Source organism: Hydra vulgaris, chromosome 06 (genome assembly GCF_038396675.1).
Source record: "Hydra vulgaris chromosome 06, alternate assembly HydraT2T_AEP".
Lineage (NCBI taxonomy): Eukaryota > Metazoa > Cnidaria > Hydrozoa > Anthoathecata > Hydridae > Hydra > Hydra vulgaris.
The window spans coordinates 34,506,592-34,526,399 of NC_088925.1; positions in this window are offsets into that span (position 1 = coordinate 34,506,592).

Genomic DNA, 19,808 nt, shown 5'->3' on the forward strand with positions numbered 1-19,808 from the left:
TGCATTTGTATCTCGACTGATGATATCTAGGGATCCTTCTTGACGGATCTAACGATCATAGAAGTTGTGGAACGTGGTCTTCCACCTTTGTTATCTGTTGCCAACTTCCCTGTAAAACGATATTTGGAACATAGTCTTGATACGGTCCATTTTTTCACGCGATATTTATCACAAATAGTTTTTTGTGACATTCCACTTACGTAATCGCCAATAATATTCTTTCTTAGTTCCAATCCAAGACTGTCGGGAGCCATTTTAGCACTTGAAGTCATAAAAATAATAAAAATAAATAATCACGCTTCTCAAGGCTTACCGGGTTACATTTACTTTGTAATGATACAATAATGCTCTGTGGAACACAACGTCTTGGTTGGATGTGGACTGTATTGATGTAATGAACCACTTGTTGTATTTCACTTCTTGTATTGATGTTCTTCGATAAAACACTTTGATAAAACTCACTTCGATAAACTGTCTTGATAATACTGGCTGATTGACTTCCATATACTGACTGAATTGCATGTCGATTTAGATGTCTCTTATATAGTAAAACGAACCTGTGTGAACCTGTTCTGGAAGATTCTAGATGCTTCTTTTCGATGCTTCTGGAAGCTTCTGGATGCGTCTGGATGCTTCTGAATGTTTCTGGATATTTTTGGATGCTACTGGATGCTTCCAAATGCTTCTTCTGGAAACTTCTGGTAGCTTCTGCATGCTTCTAAAAACTTCTGGATACTTCCTTTAATTATTAAAAAACTTCCTTGACGTTGACACAGACTAGACTTAAGAAAATGAAACAAACCAAAAAATTTCACTTGTCAACGAAATTCTGCCTGTGTGCTGTCACCTGTCATCTGATTGCTCATGTCATGGCATGCTATGACTCCAGACTCCTGAACTGTTTGCTGTGGTAGTATAGTTCGTTTCGTTTTTAAGACATGTAAAATTAGGAACACTTTTTAGCATTGTTCGATGTTGGTTGCAAATGTTTTGTCCAATACTGTATATCCCATGTAGGATTTACCACATAAAACCCATGTGGGATTTACCATATGAAACCCACATGGGGCAAAATAATAATCCCCATATGGGTTACATATGGTAAAAGCCCACGCGTATCCCATATGGGATTTACCATATGGAATCCATGTGGGAACCATATGGGATTTACCATATGGAATCCATATGAAACCTACACGGAACAAAATAATAATCCCCACATGGGTTACATATGGAAAAAATCCACGCGTATCCCATATGCGCTTTTTCACTGGGCAACACTTCAGCATAACTGTTACTGTCATATTCTTGTTTATGGTAAACCTTGTATGCAATTATTAGTTTTGTCTGTTTTACAAAAATATCCTTTTCCAATACTCTAATATTTTTCAATGGGCCGGAATTGTGGTCAATTTAGTATATTGAGCTTTTTTACAACAAAGTTTAACTTTTCTCAAAAAGTCTCCTCCAAATTTTTCCTAGCGTGGCAGTACGAAGCTAAAACAAACAAATTCAAGCGTACAATCAAATGAGTGGCAAAAGTCGCTTTTAAAGACACTCTTGAATAGAAATTTTTGATGTCAAGGTTAAAAATGTCACAAAAGCTCTACTTTTTTCTGCAACTACACTGTGTCACGAAATGACTTTTAATTCGAACCACTAGTCCCGAGAAAACCCTTTGGAGGTTTGAGAGTACACATGTGTAGAATTACACTAGAGTTGGTTTTGAAATCTTTCATCATCGTCCGAGAAAGAAAAATCAGTTTAAAGTTTTTAATTTTATGCTTATTTAATAAGATCAATAAACTAAGAGTTTTTTTTTCTTTCTTAAAAAAACTGTCTATTTTGGTTATTTGTTTTACAAATAGTACATACAAAATATTTTAGCAAAAAAATAATTAACTAAAAAATTCCGGGAAAAACCTGCAAACAGTTTAGCAACCGTTTTAAAAGAACAAGGTGTGCGTCATTTTTCAAAATGCCTAACCAAGCAAAAACTCATGAAGACAACAGGAAAACTGTCTGTTTTCTCTGTATGAACAAAGCTAACAGGCAGCTGACTGATTTTATGATTAAACGCAGTCAAGAAATTTTGGGCCAAAGAATCAACTTTGAAGACCAAAGAGTACCAATTGGAATCTGTGAAAACTGTCGAGTAAGTCTCAGAAGAAAAGGTGAAGGGAGAGATGTCCAACTTCCTTCCTTGCGAGACTATCAAAAAATAAAGATCCTGCAACAAGAGAATCAGCATGTGATTGCTTGATTTGTAGTGTGGGAAAAGCAAAATTCAGAAGTTCTCAGATAAGTGGAGCAACAAACACTGCCAGTCAGCTTATAGAACAGCCAATTGTTGAGAAAAGATGTTTAGCATGCTTTTCATTGATAGGAAGAGGCATCCCTCGTGCCTGTACTAAAGCAATGTTACGACAGAACTTACTCAAAGTTGCAGAAAAGGACAAAAAAGCAGCAGAAGAGTGGCTGTTTCTGTAATTGCCAACAAAGTTCCTTCCCCCCATGGCACTGTCCGTCTCAATCAAGGAGTAGGAAGACCCTTTCCAGTAACTCCAGGTAAAAACTGTACTTTTTAAACAAAAAAAACTTTTGTCAAAGGGCATAGCAATAAAATATACACTATGAATTTCGGAAATGATACAATGGTAACTTTCTGTGATTTTTTGCAGGTCCATCGCGACAAAGAGAATTATTTCCTTCATCTACACCCACCTTGACTGCACAACATCTAGTACAAGTTCAAAACCAGATTGGTCTTTCAAATAGAGGAATGAATATGCTTGCTTCAACTCTAAACAAAGTAGTTCCACAGCGTGTTGTGGAGAAAAATTTCAGAGAAAAGTTTGAATCTCTTGGAAAGCAACTTTCTGACCTCTTTGTCACCTCAGAAATTACTGATACATCCAAAAGCACTAGCCAAGAGTCTAAACATTTATTGGTGTACTGCAATGACATGGAGGCATTAAGAAACACTGTTGTTGAAGTCAGAGGCCCTCAGTCAGACCAGCTTATTAAGGTGGGGATAGATGGTGGAGGCGGGTTCGTGAAAGTTTCTTTTGATATTATGAGCTTAGAAACACCAGATACTTCTCCTCCATCAAAGAAACCTCTCTTTAAAAATTTCAAAGACTCTGGAGTGAAGCGTCAACTTTTGGTGGCCATTGCAGAAAATGTCTCTGAAAACTATGACAATGTCAAACAAATTCTGGATAAACTGTGTTTAGAGAGAATGTCTTTTGTGTTGTCATGCGACATGAAGCTTGCTAACGTAATTTGTGGCTTGCAATCTCACTCTAGTGCACACCCTTGCACCTGGTGTGACATTGAGTCAAAGAATCTTCATCACAGTGGTGAGCTTCGAACATTTGGCTCCATTCGTTCTGATTTTGAAGGCTTCCAAGCAGCCGGTGCCCAAACAAAAAAGGCAAAGGACTTTCAAAATGTTGTTCACCAGCCAATAATAAGACTTTCTGATGGTACTCTTGTCCTAGATTTTATTCCTCCTATGGAACTTCACCTTCTCATTGGTGTTGTGAACCACCTCTTTAAGAACCTCTGTCAGGTTTGGCAAAATGCAGATGAGTGGCCAAAGATGATCAACATTCAACAACAACCTTTTCATGGAGGACAATTTGCTGGCAATGAGAGTAAAAAGCTTTTGAGAAATGTTGACTCACTTCAACAACTTGCAGAGAAGCATGCTTGCTTTTTGGCATTTCCATTTATTGAAACCCTCAGAAAATTTGATGCTGTTGTTCATGCCTGCTTTGGGAATACACTCCAACAGAACTACTGAGAGCTTATTGAAGAGTTTAAAGCTTCCTATCTCAACCTTCCAAACACAAATGTTACCCCCAAACCACATGCTGTTTTCTTCCATGTGACACAGTTTATTGATCGCCACAACCACTCTCTGGGCATCTTTTCTGAGCAAGCCACAGAGTCACTTCACCACAACTTCAGTCTTCATTGACAACGTTTCAAGAGGCCAGCCATCCATTGGGATTATCCCAGGAATCTTCGAAACTGTTTGATCGAGTATAACAGTAAACATTTATTTTGATTTCTATTTGTGGAAGAGACATTTTGATTTCTATTTGTGGAAGAGACATTTAGAGTTATTAATTACATATGCTATGTAAGAGTTTAATAAAGGCTTGCTTCTTAATCAATTGAGTAGAATAATTTTGTATAAGTATCTAGAATCATTAATGTTTTTCACAGCTTGAATTTCAAAGCTGAAAGTAGAAAACTGTTTGTCTTTCAAGAATAGTTTGTATGTATTTTTTTTTGGTTTTGCTTTGTTTAGAGTTGCAAACACATTATATGTTGAAGAAATTTATGTTGTAATAGAGAACAAGATTTTTTTAAAGAAATTATTTTTTTGTAAAATTTTTATTCTGAGCAATAAAATTAAAAACTTTAAACTGATTTTTCTTTCTCGGACGATGATGAAAGATTTCAAAACCAACTCTAGTGTTATTCTACACATGTGTACTCTCAAACCTCCAAAGGGTTTTCTCGGGACAAGAGGTTCGAATTAAAAGTCATTTCGTGACACTGTGACTACAAATTGATTGCCATAAAAACAATTTTTTATCATATTTGTTAACAAGTTTGTATTTATACTTGTTGCTAACACCGCCACAAAGAATTGAAGTATATTATTTGTCACCAGGAATTTTATGTAAGTTTCGTCATCCATCAAAATACAGCCGTTTAATTTTATCAAACTTTATGTGTAAAGTTTTCGTGCCCGTGTTTTAGCAGTGAATTTTTTTTTCAGAACATTTTGGGTATTTAATTTCTCGGAGGACTTGTAATTGTAGTGCGTGTAGTGTAGTGTGTGTAGTGTAGTGGCAGAGTGCTCGCTTTATAAGCAAGAGGTTCCAAGTTCAATCCCCACCACGTCACGTGGTAATACCACGCTCAACTTGTTTTCCCGCGCAGCGGCCTTGTTCGTTAAGGTTCGTGCTTTAAAGTAATAGAGTTGAAAGAGAGTTATAACCACAACTGAGTAGCCTTCTTGTCTGTAGTGGCCTTTTCGGCTTTTGGGGAGGTGAACTTACATTAAAAAAAATAGTTGTAGTATTTCTTTACTTTCCGAAAAATCAGAACCTCTATTCTTTTTTAGCTCTTTCACTATAAGACAATTCAGATTTCTTTCAAAAGAACAACGATTCTTATTTACCACAAAATTTTTTCTTCCCAATCCTTTATCTCGTTTGATGAATAAAATCTTTTTCAACAGTAGATATAGGAACTCCAGTAGCCTTTGAGACTCATTTATAGTTTCATGATGGATATTCTTCATGAATGCGCTAGATTTTTTATGATTTTTTACATGCTTTGATGATATTTTAATAAACTTGAGTTTTAATTTCTTTATTGTGTGTTTTTTGACAACTACTATTATTACTTGATTAGAGTACTATTATTATTATTTATTTTTTGGATTAGTTAATTATTTTGGAAATTTCCATTTTTCGTTTTTTTTGATCTCATGTGTTATTACATTGAGTTTCTCAAGTAGTCCCCATCACTCAAGCGATACATCATAAACTAAGTAAGATTAGACGCGATGTAGGACTCGTATAGAAAAGGTACCTCGGGTGAATTTCTTTCATATCTTTGTGAGAAAGTGTGCTCAAGTAATCAACAATAGCTGTGGAACTCCTTATATTGGTAAATATACTTACATGATTAGCTTTTTTTATTAGGAAAAAATTTTTCTCTGTTACTTTCTGATAAATATTGGGAATTCCATTAGTCGAGAAGTATTTTTTACCTGGTTTGATGTCAGGCATGATACTTTGGTTCCAAAAACTGAACTAACCTTTGAAACCAATTGTGTGTGTGTCTCACGCAAGGTCATGGGACTTTTAAAAATTAGGGTTAGGACTAAACTTAGAAAATGAGCCTGCGGTAAAGACAAAAGTAGAAAATGTATATAACGTTTGGTTCAACATATTTCTTTGGTTCAAGTATCATAAATTTTGTAATCGGTAGTTATCCTTTTTTTATTTCTATTTTGTGTATGTGAAACGCTGACTTCTGTTTAGGTCTAAATGATGTTAATAAACATTAAAGTGAGGTTTTAACGTAAGATAAACATTAGAAAAGGAAAACAATATATTTTTGTTGGTCGCTGCGGCAAAGAGTCAATATCTTTATTAATAATATGTTAAATTTATGTTTTATTTATAATATGATAAAAGGAGAGTTTGTAAAACAAGTGAAGTCGTTAAGACGTAAAAATAACAGTTTTAAAAGAATCGAAATTGTTTGAGATTTTAATTCTTTTAAAACTGTTAAAAAAAGTTGTTATTCTTTCAATTCTTTTACTCATACATCATTTTATTTGTTGTATGAGTAAAAGCAGTTTAGGTAATAGTAATTTAAATGGCGTTAAGTGAGTTAAATGACATTTAAATAGTGATTTAAATGACATGATTTAAATGGCCGTTCATATGGATCAAGCGTCTTGAGCCCTGAAAGTGATTATTGAAACAAACGGCAATTGATCATGAGATGTTGGCGCATTTCAGCATATCAATTAAAATAGTTTAACCGTTTTCAAAATTGATACAATTTACTTGACTGTTTGTGTTTCTGGTAAACTCAGCTTAAACTCTAAAAGCTTCCTCAAACTTATGATATGATTGCATTCCGGAGACCATTGATGCTAATATCAACTTTTAAAAGATTCATGACTGCAAGAGTCTACTCTGGCTGACGCTTAAATGATGTAGAGTTTGGCACATGATGAGAATGTACCTAAGTCTGTTACAGGAAAGATTGAGATTAATGATCCAGGTAATCAGAGTTGCATTCATTTTCTCTCTGCTACAACGCCAGATTTTCTCAAATGATAGGACAAAATAACTCATCGAATATAGACTTTTTTTACATAGGACTCATTGGTAAAAATCTTGTATTAAAGCGAGACATAATTAGGATTATGTTTAACTGTTGCTCCTGTGTCAGTAGAAATAATTAATCACTTAAGAATATTAAGTATTCTAGTTGTTCAGCAAAACTTGCATGCAAAGGGTCTCAACTAGTTCTTATTTAAAATCCTAAAGGTGAGCAGCATTTTGATGAATTTAATCCATAGGAGAGCAAAAGAGCAGTGTTTGAACTTGTTGTCAAGCCCAATGAAGATCCTGACCTGAGTAGACTGAGATTGCCTAGGTCAAACTGATTCTCGCAACCTTGCATAAGACATTTCCGAAGGCACTTTGGATAGTGGGTCGGTAGAGATCGCGCATAGCCAATTATTCCCATTCGACTTAAGGGTGTAAACTTATTTTACTGAGAAACCGACGGTAAACCGATCGATAATGGCATAACCGAGATTCGCAACAAATAGAGCTGTAAGGTCTGCACCTCAAACAAAAGTAACATTATATACTAATCGATTAACCTTAGCACGACTATTTGTAGGATTCTCTTTAGGTAAAAGAGGTTATTCTAACATTTATTAAAACTTGAATCACCACAGTCTAACTTTTCAATCAATAAATTAGAAAGTTGCGTCCCTTCTCTAATACAAAACCTATCTCTTAGAGTTGAAAATTGGGTAACACTATTTTGTGAAGAAGAGGCTTTGAAACTGGAATGTTGATTGGAATAACATTGAATTGTCGCTATTCAATGTTGTTGAATAGCAACAATTGTACGCTCACATCTAATCATTAATTATGTGACCATCTTCCTTGAAGGGTTGAGCAACGTCCCTAGGTACTTGATAATGACAAAGCCGTCTATGTTTTGTATTAGAGAAGGGACGCAACTTTCTAATTTATTGATTGAAAAATTAGACTGTGGTGATTCAAGTTTTAATAAATGTCAGAATAACCTCTTTTACCTAAAGAGAATCCTACAAAGAGAAAAGTAGACACCAGCATGGTGAGGATAGCAGAAACGCCGTTTACAAACGCCCCAAACACGAATAAAGACCTCCTCGTTGTAACTATTGACACTCTTTAATCTCGTTGTCCTCTTGGCACAAATGTTCAAGGAAATCAGAAAACGCAGTTTTCAAACCGTTGGAAATGGTTGATGAAGTCCTTGAGCACAAAGTTTAAACCAGGAGAATTAATAAAAGATAATCTTGTATATGCAAGTACGTATAAGGGCATTGTCGAACTTAATGGAGGTCAAAAATATAAATTTCTTTAAACGTAAGTAAAAGGCTACTGAGAAAAATGCGACTGACTATCAAGACTTCTTGGGGCACCTTAAATAAATAAATAAAAAATAAGAATAAAAAAAAAGCTTTTGTGAATGTTGGAATTGTGAAACCTTCACAATTCCAACAACTTAAAAAACGTGATTAACTATCTAAAAAATAGTTTGGTGTTCTTCTCTGACTTGCTTAATAGTCAGCTTTTTCCCTTACCGGAATCATTGATGCAATAATGCCATGGGTATTTTGCGTGGCTGATATAATAATATGATTTTTGATTGAGCATCTTTGGATTTTGCTATTTGCTACAGGTGCACTGATAATCAACACTATAATGACAGAAAAGAATCTGTTATAAAAAAACGTCATTAGTTTTGTCAAGAAAAGATTGAGTTGACGAGAATAGACCCAGGTACAACACTATACCTCACATCAAAAATGGCTTTGTTAAATATGGGTCATTTTTGATCTGAGACAACCCAATTAACATTGGAAATCCAAGAAAAGACAGTAAACACTATGCATTACCAAGCAATTACGAAAGCTAATTGATTTGATTTGTAAAATACGGAATCAAATACGAAGGTGCAAAACATCTTAGCCTAGTTAGTTTTATTTCGTCAATTTGCACACATTTTACAATGCTATCCTAAATATCAGATCATATAAACATCAGATCTAATAAATATATATATATATAATGACAATCTGACTGACGCAAGTAGAAGACAAAATGTCTTATCATCAAGCCATTTCGTGAAATAGATAAAAATATAATTTTACAAGCTCTACTATTATACTTATTGAGTGTCTTGTTTCATATTTATGATTAATTAGAGAGAAATTTTTATTAAAATATTTTGGAATTATTTCATTTTGAATAAATAAATAGTTATGATCGATATGCAGTTCATATACGATTAGAGCATTTATTTCCTTGAGTAACGGCTCAGCACTTTCTTACCTATCTGCGCTTAAAACTAATCTATGAATAAATGAATAGTTTAACACTTTTAAACATATTTTATTCAATGATGTTTTGTCTTGTACATAATCCCCAGAGTCTTTGAAACTTTATTCTCAACTAACTTTATTTGGCTTTTTCGATTTAAATTTTCATAGAAAAACCTCTTTCTATTTTAATACTGTTAACTGTTAGTTCTGGTAGTTTAAGTGGAAGGTTTTCAGAACTTAACTAATTAGCTTACAGCAGACAGCGATAAGTGGGTTGGGGGCAGAACTTCCATCAGTATAACGAGTATAAAGAACCATTTTTTTACCCTACATTGGAGCTGTAACAATACTTTAGTCTTAAAGACGTAAAAAGTACTCTAGAGTTTATTTTACAAATAGGGCAAGCCCATGTTCTCTTAATTTAGGTGATAAAGAATCCTCTTGTCTTCTTAAATTTTTCGTTTACGTTTTTGCCGCAATATAAAAGTGTTTTCTATACTTCAACTATATGATTCAATTAATCTCATACCCGAGAAGACTTCCATGTAGCAATGTTAGTTATATACGGCTGTTAAAATTTGCAGCCAGTCTTTCTATAGCTCACACTAGTCCGAAATGGCTCAAAACTCGAACTTGAGTTTCCGAAGAAAACCTTTGGGGAGATTAAAGTACACATGCTCCCATTTCAAAAAATGCAAAAATTGAAATCAAACTATTTCGTCCGAGAAAGAAAATTGATTTTGAATCTTTAACATTTTATGAAGAAATGCCGGTTGACATAATTATTGAAAAAAATGATTTTGACTCATTCTAAACTGGAAATACCATCCAAATGTTTCTATATGTAGCATATTTGTGTGCTGGAACATTCCGTTATTATGTGTATGGGTTTAGGAAAATCCTTAGTGTAAAAAAAACATTAGTACTAAGTGGTAGTTGTAGAAATTTTGTTTGAATATAACAAAAGCATAATATTCATAATATTGAGTCTTTTTTTATCACAATTAAGTTAAAATGATAAACACTAAACAATTTTAATTCACATTTATTCTTCCAAATAAATAAAAATCACATTGATTATTTCTTTTTACATTCTACAATTGTTTGCTGTTAAATTCGACCACTGATGCTTCCAATTTCATTCCATATTCTGGGTGATGAGAGGGCCTTTTAAATCTAGTCCGATGAACACTGAAGCTGTGATGAATAGACTCAGTTGCTTGTTTCCTGTAACGCTCCAAAAACTCTTTTCTCTGAGCAACAAAGTCTTGAATATGATAAAAATCTGAATGACCCTTTAGAGTGACACTGACCATTGTAAGTTGAAGATAGGAGCATTTAAAGCTGTTGATTTTATCAATGATGCTTTAATCCAGTGCATTGTCAAAGCAAGCTGTCACAACAGAATCAAATTTCCTGAATGTATCAATGATGGGAAATGTTTCAAAAGCGCAATTTTTCTCAGCAAGCTGTTGCAGTACATCAAAGTTTTTCAAAAGTTTGTGACACTAATTGCCAGCAAATTGACCTCCATGAAAAGGCTGATATTTGATGTTAAGAGCTGATGGCCACTCATCAGCCTTTGACCAGCGGTCTTTTAGTGCTTTGTAGAGGTGATTAACAATACCCAGTAGTAGATGAAGTTCCATTGGAAGAATAACGTCCAAGACAAGCATTCCATCTTCCACAGAGATAAGGAGATCATGAATGACATTTTTGAACTGCTTTACTTTTTTTAAATCCTTGCCAGCATTTTCAAAGGCTTTGAAACACATCCGTAGTGTTTCAAAAGTGCGATGATTGCCTTTGAAGGACAAATTCTTGGAGTCTTTATAACACCACGTGCATGGGTGGGTACTAGCATGTGACTGCAATCCACACAGGATGTTAGCTACTTTCATGTCACATGAAACAAAGTATTTCACATTGCTTGGTGTAATAGGTTGAGGATTGTTTTCAGATTTTCTGGAACATCTTCAGCAATGGCTACAAGAAACTGACGTTTAACGCTACTGTCCTTTTCAAGCTGAGAATTCAATAACTTTCTTTTAGGTGGACAGAGTGGTTAAGATGGTAGATCCTCCTGGATTCCAAGAGTGATTTTAAGAAAACCGCCACTTCCATCTATGCCAAGTTTTACTATATGATCAGTAAACAGTTGTCTATTCTTCAAAATTTCATCTGTAAATGCAAAGAGTTCTTTGCAGTAGACCACTGCTTGATGACTGATTTTATTCTGATCATGATGAACATCAATTGTTGTTTGGGTGAAGTGATCAGAAAGCTGCTTACCAAGTTGAGAGAATTTCTCACGAAAGTTGGTCTCAACTATTTCGGATTTTGACACTTGATTGAGAGTAGTAGCAAGAATTTTAATTCCTGTATTTAAAAATCCTGTGTTAGATTGCTCATGCACTTAAATCTTGGGCAGTCAACTCAGATTCTTTTTTGAAGAGTTCCTTTTGACATGCAGGGCCTAAAAACGTAGCAAAAGTGAGAAAAATGAAATAGTCCGTTCTATGTAGAATTTTCTTTTACTTTTCATCAATTTGGTACAAAGGTAAGTATTATTGTTTTCCTTTAAACAAAGCTTGTCCATGGGAAGTTGATAAAAAATCATAATATTAGTTTTTTGTTTAAATTCATAGGTGAAATTACAAATATATCTGTATTATAAAAAGTAAAACAAATCTTCAAAAATAATATCTTGTGTTATAGGCAATGGTCTTCCACCCCCAGATCTTCTTATTTTGATGGTTCCATGGGGAGATGCATCTTTTGAAAGAATTACAGATGACGCAATCTGCTCTCCAACCTTCAAACCTTTAGATGTAAGCAGCTTCATATTCTCCCTGACGGTAGATTTAGTGCAAGTGTGTGGAAAACCTCTTCTAATGATTGTTAAGCAGTCTGAACAACTTTTCTCAGATTTTGATGATGATGATGATGGTGATGATGATGATGATGATGATGATGATGATGATAATGATGATGATGATGATTATGATTATGATGATGATGATGATGATGATGATGATGATGATGATGATGATGATGATGATGATGATGATGATGATGATGATGATGATGATGATGTAATGCTTGATGTTTCCAAGGGGTGTCTCTCATTTAGCTTGCGGTGGCCAATTTCGCAAATGAGACAATCACAGTCCTGGCCTCTTTTTGAGGGACGGGTTTCAATTTGGTCAAAATTAAAAAGACTTGAAAGAGTCACATTTTCGCCATTGTGCCTTTTTTGAAGGTTAACTCTGCAGCGATCACAAACTCCCAAGGGAACCCTTTGATCGGCAAAATCAATGTCAACAGAAAATATTTCTTTGACTCGCTCAATCAAGAAGGAGGTTAAAATTCTTTCAGACTTTCTCATACAAAGAAAACAAACAGTTTTTCTACAATCATCATGGGATTTATCTGAGTTAGGCATTTGTAATGAAATAACTTGATTTGACACAAATCATATACCAAAGCAACTAAGGGTCAATGCCTTTTCCCGAAAAAAAAGAAAAAAACATTTTGCCATATTGCCACCCTTATTATGACATTGTGCAAACTAAAAATTTAGCATTTTTAGCTTAATTTAAAAAGCATTATTTCTGTCCTGTTATAATTACTTATACTTTGAACTTACAAATTTAGAAATATACATTGAAAATTTAATCTTTGAATATTAGCATTCTTATACTAGATTTTTTAGGAATGAGTTAAAAATCTTAATAAAAAGAAAGACTTTTATAAACTTTTAAACAAAATAACATAAAAGTTAATTTCCAAACACTCAAATATGCTACATATAGAAACATTTGGATGGTATTTCCAGTTTAGAATGAGTCAAAGTCATTTTTTTCAATAATTATGTCAACCGGCATTTCTTCATAAAATGTTAAAAATTCAAAATCAATTTTCTTTCTCGGACAAAATAGTTTGATTTCAATTTTTGCATTTTTTGAAATAGGAGCATGAGTACTTTAATCCCTCCAAAAAGTTTCTTCGGAAACTCAAGTTCAAGTTTTAAGCCATTTCGGACTAGTGTGAGCTGCTAGTGATGTCAACACGCTGATGTTATTTGACCCAAAACATTGATGTTATTTGACCGACCCAAAACATTGATGTTATTTGACCGACCCAAAGCATTGATTTTATTTGAACGACCCAATGTTACAATACCTATTCCGTTTTCATTTGTACTACGTAGTGAGACGAATTTTATAGCGGCTCAATGTTCCGCTCCCAAATAATTAAAAGATTGACGCCTATAAGGACAATTTTGATCCAACTTTCGAAAAGATAAAATAAAACAACTTTCAAAGAAATAAAATATGAAATCAGCGTTTCCTCAGAAAAAGGGATTCAGAGAACTTGTATATAAGTATGATCTGTGGCAAATGGTTTTAGAAGGAAGTGTAACATAGACAACAAACTAAATTTTAATAAACATCTTACTCAAGTCTGCTCAAAAGCAAATTAGAAAAAAATTAGCATTCTTAGAAGAGTATCTCAACCTTCATAAAAAGATTATTAGAAAGAATAACGAGATCGTAATAGCTCCTTACGGGGAATTAAGACAAACTTATAGTACTGTTAATATAAAAATACTGATAGCTTATTGACAGGCAGAAAAAGAGATGCTGGTGAAAAGACAGACTCTGGAGAGAATACAGACACTGGCGAAAAGACGGACACAAGAGGCAAGACATACACGACAAGCGGAACAAAAGACAAGTACAGAGAACAACTCAATACCATAGTAACTTGACATAGTAACATAGCTAGAGCCACTGTCACCCTTGTATTTCCAGCTATAAAGTGGTAATATCTAAAACAAATGAGCCACAAAACGTAAAAATGGTTCGACAAACGCACATCTTTTTATTTTAACCAATGTATAATCAAGTTTTACTTATAATCTCTCTCAGCCAATTATATCAAAAAAAAATTGCAAAAACTACACTACGAAAGCTTGTGTGGAAGGCAGCTCCGCCTAAGACTTACAGCTTAGCCTGAAACTTCAAAGTACTTACTTATGCTTCGTAAAAAGTAAAGATAAAAACGCCCAAAATGGTGTGTAACTGTTGGTTTTTTAGGCACCAATTATATTTGCGTAAAGACTATTTACCAGAACATAAAACTCTAAATGTCTGATGAACTGTTTGTAATACTGAGTCTATAAAACTTATGCTTCAATATTGTGATAAATGTCTAGGGACGAAAATATTTTCAGTATGTATTGAAGAGCAGTTTAAAGATATGAATCTGATGGTGCTATAACTTTTAAACAATTGATTAATACATATTGCAAAACATCAGAATGTTTACATTTGCCAGCAGAGAGTTTCATAGAAGAATTAGTTTCAAAAGTATCAGTTTAGTTTCAGAACAAATTTGATTTACGATATCAAAGTGTAAGCAATCTTTGATAAAACAATCTTTTGAAAAATTAAATGAGCGAAATAATTTTAATAAACCTTTCTGAAAACTATTTGTTTTTTTTTACAGGCCAGACAGCCGACAACTTTTTATTCTGGTTTAGTACTTACTGAATAACGTACTGCAAAACGAATACTATACTCATATTCTTCTTGGTAAACTGAAAGCTGAATTTAAAAATTGTTTCTCTTTTAGAATTGTTTACCATTTCAGTGACGGGTCTGTTACACACTATACAAATCTTTAGTTTTTAGTAACTTTATGTTACTAACAAACTGAATATGGCATTGTGCAGAGTGAGATTTACTTGCAACTATTCTCGCATGCCTAATACAAGAAATGGTGGGACTAAAAGGTGAGAAATAAGGAAGATGGACATTTTATTCTAGATTTGATAAACGGGTTGGTCTTAATATAAGGGTTTTTTAAATCTTTAAATTAAAAAATAAGTTTTAAAATTTCAATTTATCGTCAGCCTATAATCAAAATTTCCCTACCAAAAGACTAGCTTGCGGTCAAATGCACATTTTTGAATAGCTGTTTTCTCACAATTTTAATTGGATTAATTTTACTTGTTTAAGTTTTATATACTATGGTTCTATACTACATTTGTACTATGGTGTAATATGCTTGTATAAATTTTATAGTATAAACCAAAAGCTCATGTTTGACAAAACGTTTTTTAAAAGACAAACTATAGAGGAATGGAAACAAAGTGCAAAAATATGTTTTAGTAATTTGTATTGGCTCCTCAAAATTTTAGAAAAACTTAAATTTAAAAAACTTAAAAAGAAAAATTTTAGAAATGCTTCTACACTTCACGGCACTGAGACAACAAGAGGTTTTATGTCTCGAAGAATAGAGACTGTTCTAAAAGACACCACACTTTTTATTATTGCTTTTCTCATACTTGCTAGTGAAGTTGAATTATGTTTTGAAACTTCCACTTTCAATTTTACACAACAGTTTTGGATCAGGATTAAATTGGATAAATTGTACAATCGAGGAGCAGGAACATTAATTACTCTTTTTGAATCTATGTCTTGATAGTTTTTCAAAATTTCCAAATAGCTTGTAGAATTGACAGCCTCACGTTGTTGTAAAAAATGTATACCAGCACAACTGTTGGCTGTGATTGTCCCCAAATCACGATTGCTGGATATTCTTAACAAAAGGTGCAACGTATCGGGGAATGAAGCATGAACTTGTGGCCGGCTATCATCATTTTTGTGTGCTGAAATCTGTTTAATTTGTGCTTTGAGATTAAAACGTCGCTACATTTTAGAAACCCAAATAAATAATTAGTTCTTTGCAAAATTTAAGGCAATAAAGAAAGCATCTTTAGTTTAAAGATGCCTCGCCGAAAATTTTAATCTTTCATTGTACCATCCTGCATTAAAACCATGTCTCAATAAAAGTCTTCGTAATTGCCTCAAATTTTGAAATGAACACAGCACTGATTTAAACGACTAAAATGTATGCGGGCGCTAACATTCACACATGGAGGCAGTTGGCTAAAAGTTTGAAATCTGCATGTTTTTCACAGCCAACCGGCGTATCATGTTATTGGTTTTTAGAGTAGTCAATACTTTCCCGGATTGATGACTTCGGTTACTTAATGCGCTGAATACTATTATGAACAATTGCAATAGGCATCTCCAAACGTGTAGCAATCATTCGTTTAGACTTGCCATCTTCTATTAAAAATTTATTTATTAGTATTTTCGCACTTTAAGGTGGTTTATATTAGTTGTTTAAAATGTGCATTTTAATGTGCCACACCACAATGGGGGTATAAAGAGGTAGTTTCAATCGGCAAATAGGATTCATCCACATTTTTCCCAGGCATTGTAGCTCTTTTAAACCATGTAACTATACACGTAAAATGCTTTTACCTTAATTGTAATCTTATTCAACTAAATGGACACTTGAAATGGAGACCTATATTACAGTAGCCTTTATATATAGCGGTATTGGCTAGCTAGTACTACTAACATATTATTTTAGACTTTAATCCTGACTTGCTATAAATTATATTTAGCCTATTAATTGTTATAGGTTTTAGACTGTGGCTATAACTGGCAATAATATCAAAAGTTTACATTATTCATTATTGCATAAATTGTCCAAAACATGCGACAAAATGCGGTATTTTTTCACTAAATTAAAAAGTGTTCATTTTATGATGTTCTTGCTTTGTTACAATGTAGTCAATGTTGTATTCTTTTATATTTAAGGTGGAAAACCCCTGAAAATTTTTTTTTGACTAAATATCGACATTTTATAAATTTAACTTCATATACATAAAGTAAATAACAAAATTAACTGAAAAAAACAAAAAAATTTTTTTTTGGGTAAAATGGTAGCTGTAGCAGGTGCCAAAAACATCAAAATATTGAAAGACCCCGGCCAACGTATCTAAAGATGTACACAATTTTAACAAAATCTTTTTTGCATACTTGTTCTAACAAGGTAGTTTTGTGATATGAGCGAAGCAGATTTTTCATAACAATTTTAAATAGGCTTATATATTGGACTATAATTTTAAATTGGCTTATATATTTTATGAATTTTTCGACCTATTTAAAGACTGGATTCAATTTTTAAAAAAATTTGTCACGTTTAAATCACAGAAGACAATCAAACAAATTCATACTTATAATTTTAACTTAACACCACTTTTAGTTATTTAGATATGCTGGCCGGCGTCTTAAAAACTCTTCATCTGAGAAAAACAGCATTTAAAAATGCTAACATAAAAAATTTCAAAATAGTGTAAATAAATATGCAAATCTATATATAATAAAAAAAGTTAAATCTTAAAATGCACCAGTTTGATATGGGTTTTGCTCTTTTTCAATAAATTTGTCATATCGACTCTCCTTTTTACCACGAATTACTTGTCTGTTTCTTTGCTCGTTCTGTGTTTTTATATATGGCTAAGTATAAACGCTTTTGATTAATTTTTCTACATCCTTCTAACAAATACTTTCCAGGTCTTAAATTCATTTTTTCTAAAACTAAAACACTAGCTTGTCTACCAATGTTAAAATTGGCAACTGCATCAAAAGTGCCAAATTGAAGATGTGTAAGTGAGACATAATGGCCTTTTGGTATACGCTCCCATATTGTCATGTTAAAAGACTCATTGTTATTTTGGGTAAGGCCATGCAGACATTTTTTTAAAAGAATATTACTACTTAATTCATCATAAATTGGCTTAATTTTCCAAACAATAGATATTGGTAAGCCAGGACCAGGTCTATATGTTGAGATATGGTTTGCTTTGTCACGATTACACCGACACCAACTATCTGAACCTTCTGGACAGTGAGGAAAATGTAAATTTTCATTTTTTGATGAAGCAACATGATAAAGTGTAGCTCTTACAGCAGATTTCATAGCATTTAAATTATTTTTGTTTTGGCGAATTGCAATGCCATAATAATTTTGGAGACGATCGATAGTTGTGTCGGTCAATTTTCCACGACCACCAAGACCTTTTTCTTTTTTTTTTAAATTACGTAAACGTGTTCCAACTCTTTTTTGCACATGGCCAACACATTCAAGTTTATTTATAAGAACACCTTGATAAACATTTTTTACAGCATCATAACCTTTGCTATCTCCATCACCATAGAAATCAGTATATCTTAGATTATGTTTTTCAATAGATCTACTCCATATTCTGCGGGCTCCCTCTGGCTCCATTCCACCAGGTAGTCCTTGGTAATTAAAAGCACATTAATGTTTATCATGCCATTTTTCATAGGCTAATGGGTCTTCTTTCTTTAGCTGTTCTTTATGAAAACATGCTTTACATACCTATATTTTGAGAAAAACATATTAAAATCTGAAGTATGTAACATCAAATAGATTTTAATATTTAAAAAAATACCAATCTTTTATAATATGTAATATATATATATATATATATATATATATATATATATATATATATATATATATATATATATATATATATATATATATATATATATAGTATGTAATAATATATATATATATATATATATATATATATATATATATATATATATATATATATAGTATGTAATAATATATATATATATATATATATATATATATATATATATATATATATATATATATATATATATATATATATAGTATGTAATAATATATATATATATATATAATATATATATATATATATATATATATATATATATATATATATATATATATATATATACATACATACATATATATATATATATATATATATATATATATATATATATATATATATATATATATATATATATATATATATATATATATATATTATATATATTGTGTATACATATATATCAAATCAGGTGGGCGTTTATATACACACAGATAAACATATATATGCATATAAGCATATAATATATATGCATATATGCAAACCTAAAAAAACAAACAAATAATATACTTAACTTGTTCATAGCTTCAACATCTGTTACTTTGCCTGTTTCCATCGAAATAACAGAAACAACGCCATTGTTTGAAGAATAGCCAAGTACCATCACATGATAGTGCAACATCAACAACATTGGGCACATGGTCAGGAGTAGAATTTAAAACAAGATTACTCTTCAAGTCTTTTAATTCTTGAGCAGCATCTATCATAGTGTCTTCAGCTACAGATTTTACTGCGTTAGTTAGTTTTATAACAATTTTATTATAATTATTAGCAGTCATTGGTTTAGGCATGTCCATTAATGAGACAAATCTTGAGAATCCAGAATAGCCTTGACCACATGATCTCATAGCATATACAGCCCTGGTATTAACATCAAAACTTTTTTGTATATTTAATGTTGAGGTGTAAAATTCTCTTGAATAATCACATACACAGCAGTTAACATAAAGACAAGACGCTAGACCTTTTCTCTTGTTTTCATTTTCAGAGAGAAACAACTAAGATGACATACATACTGGACATATAAGGGTAGAAATTACAGAATTTAGTATTTCTAAATCTATAAAACGGTATCCAGTAACTATATTACAAGATAACTTTGGTCTTGATGACAAAATTTTTTTATTTTTTTAGCAGAAGCACATATTTTATTAGAATTAATAAAGTTAAAATCAACTGGTTTCTCCATATTTATATTTACATCTGCAACACTTGCAGTAACATTTATGTTCATATCTACAATATTTGATTCCATAT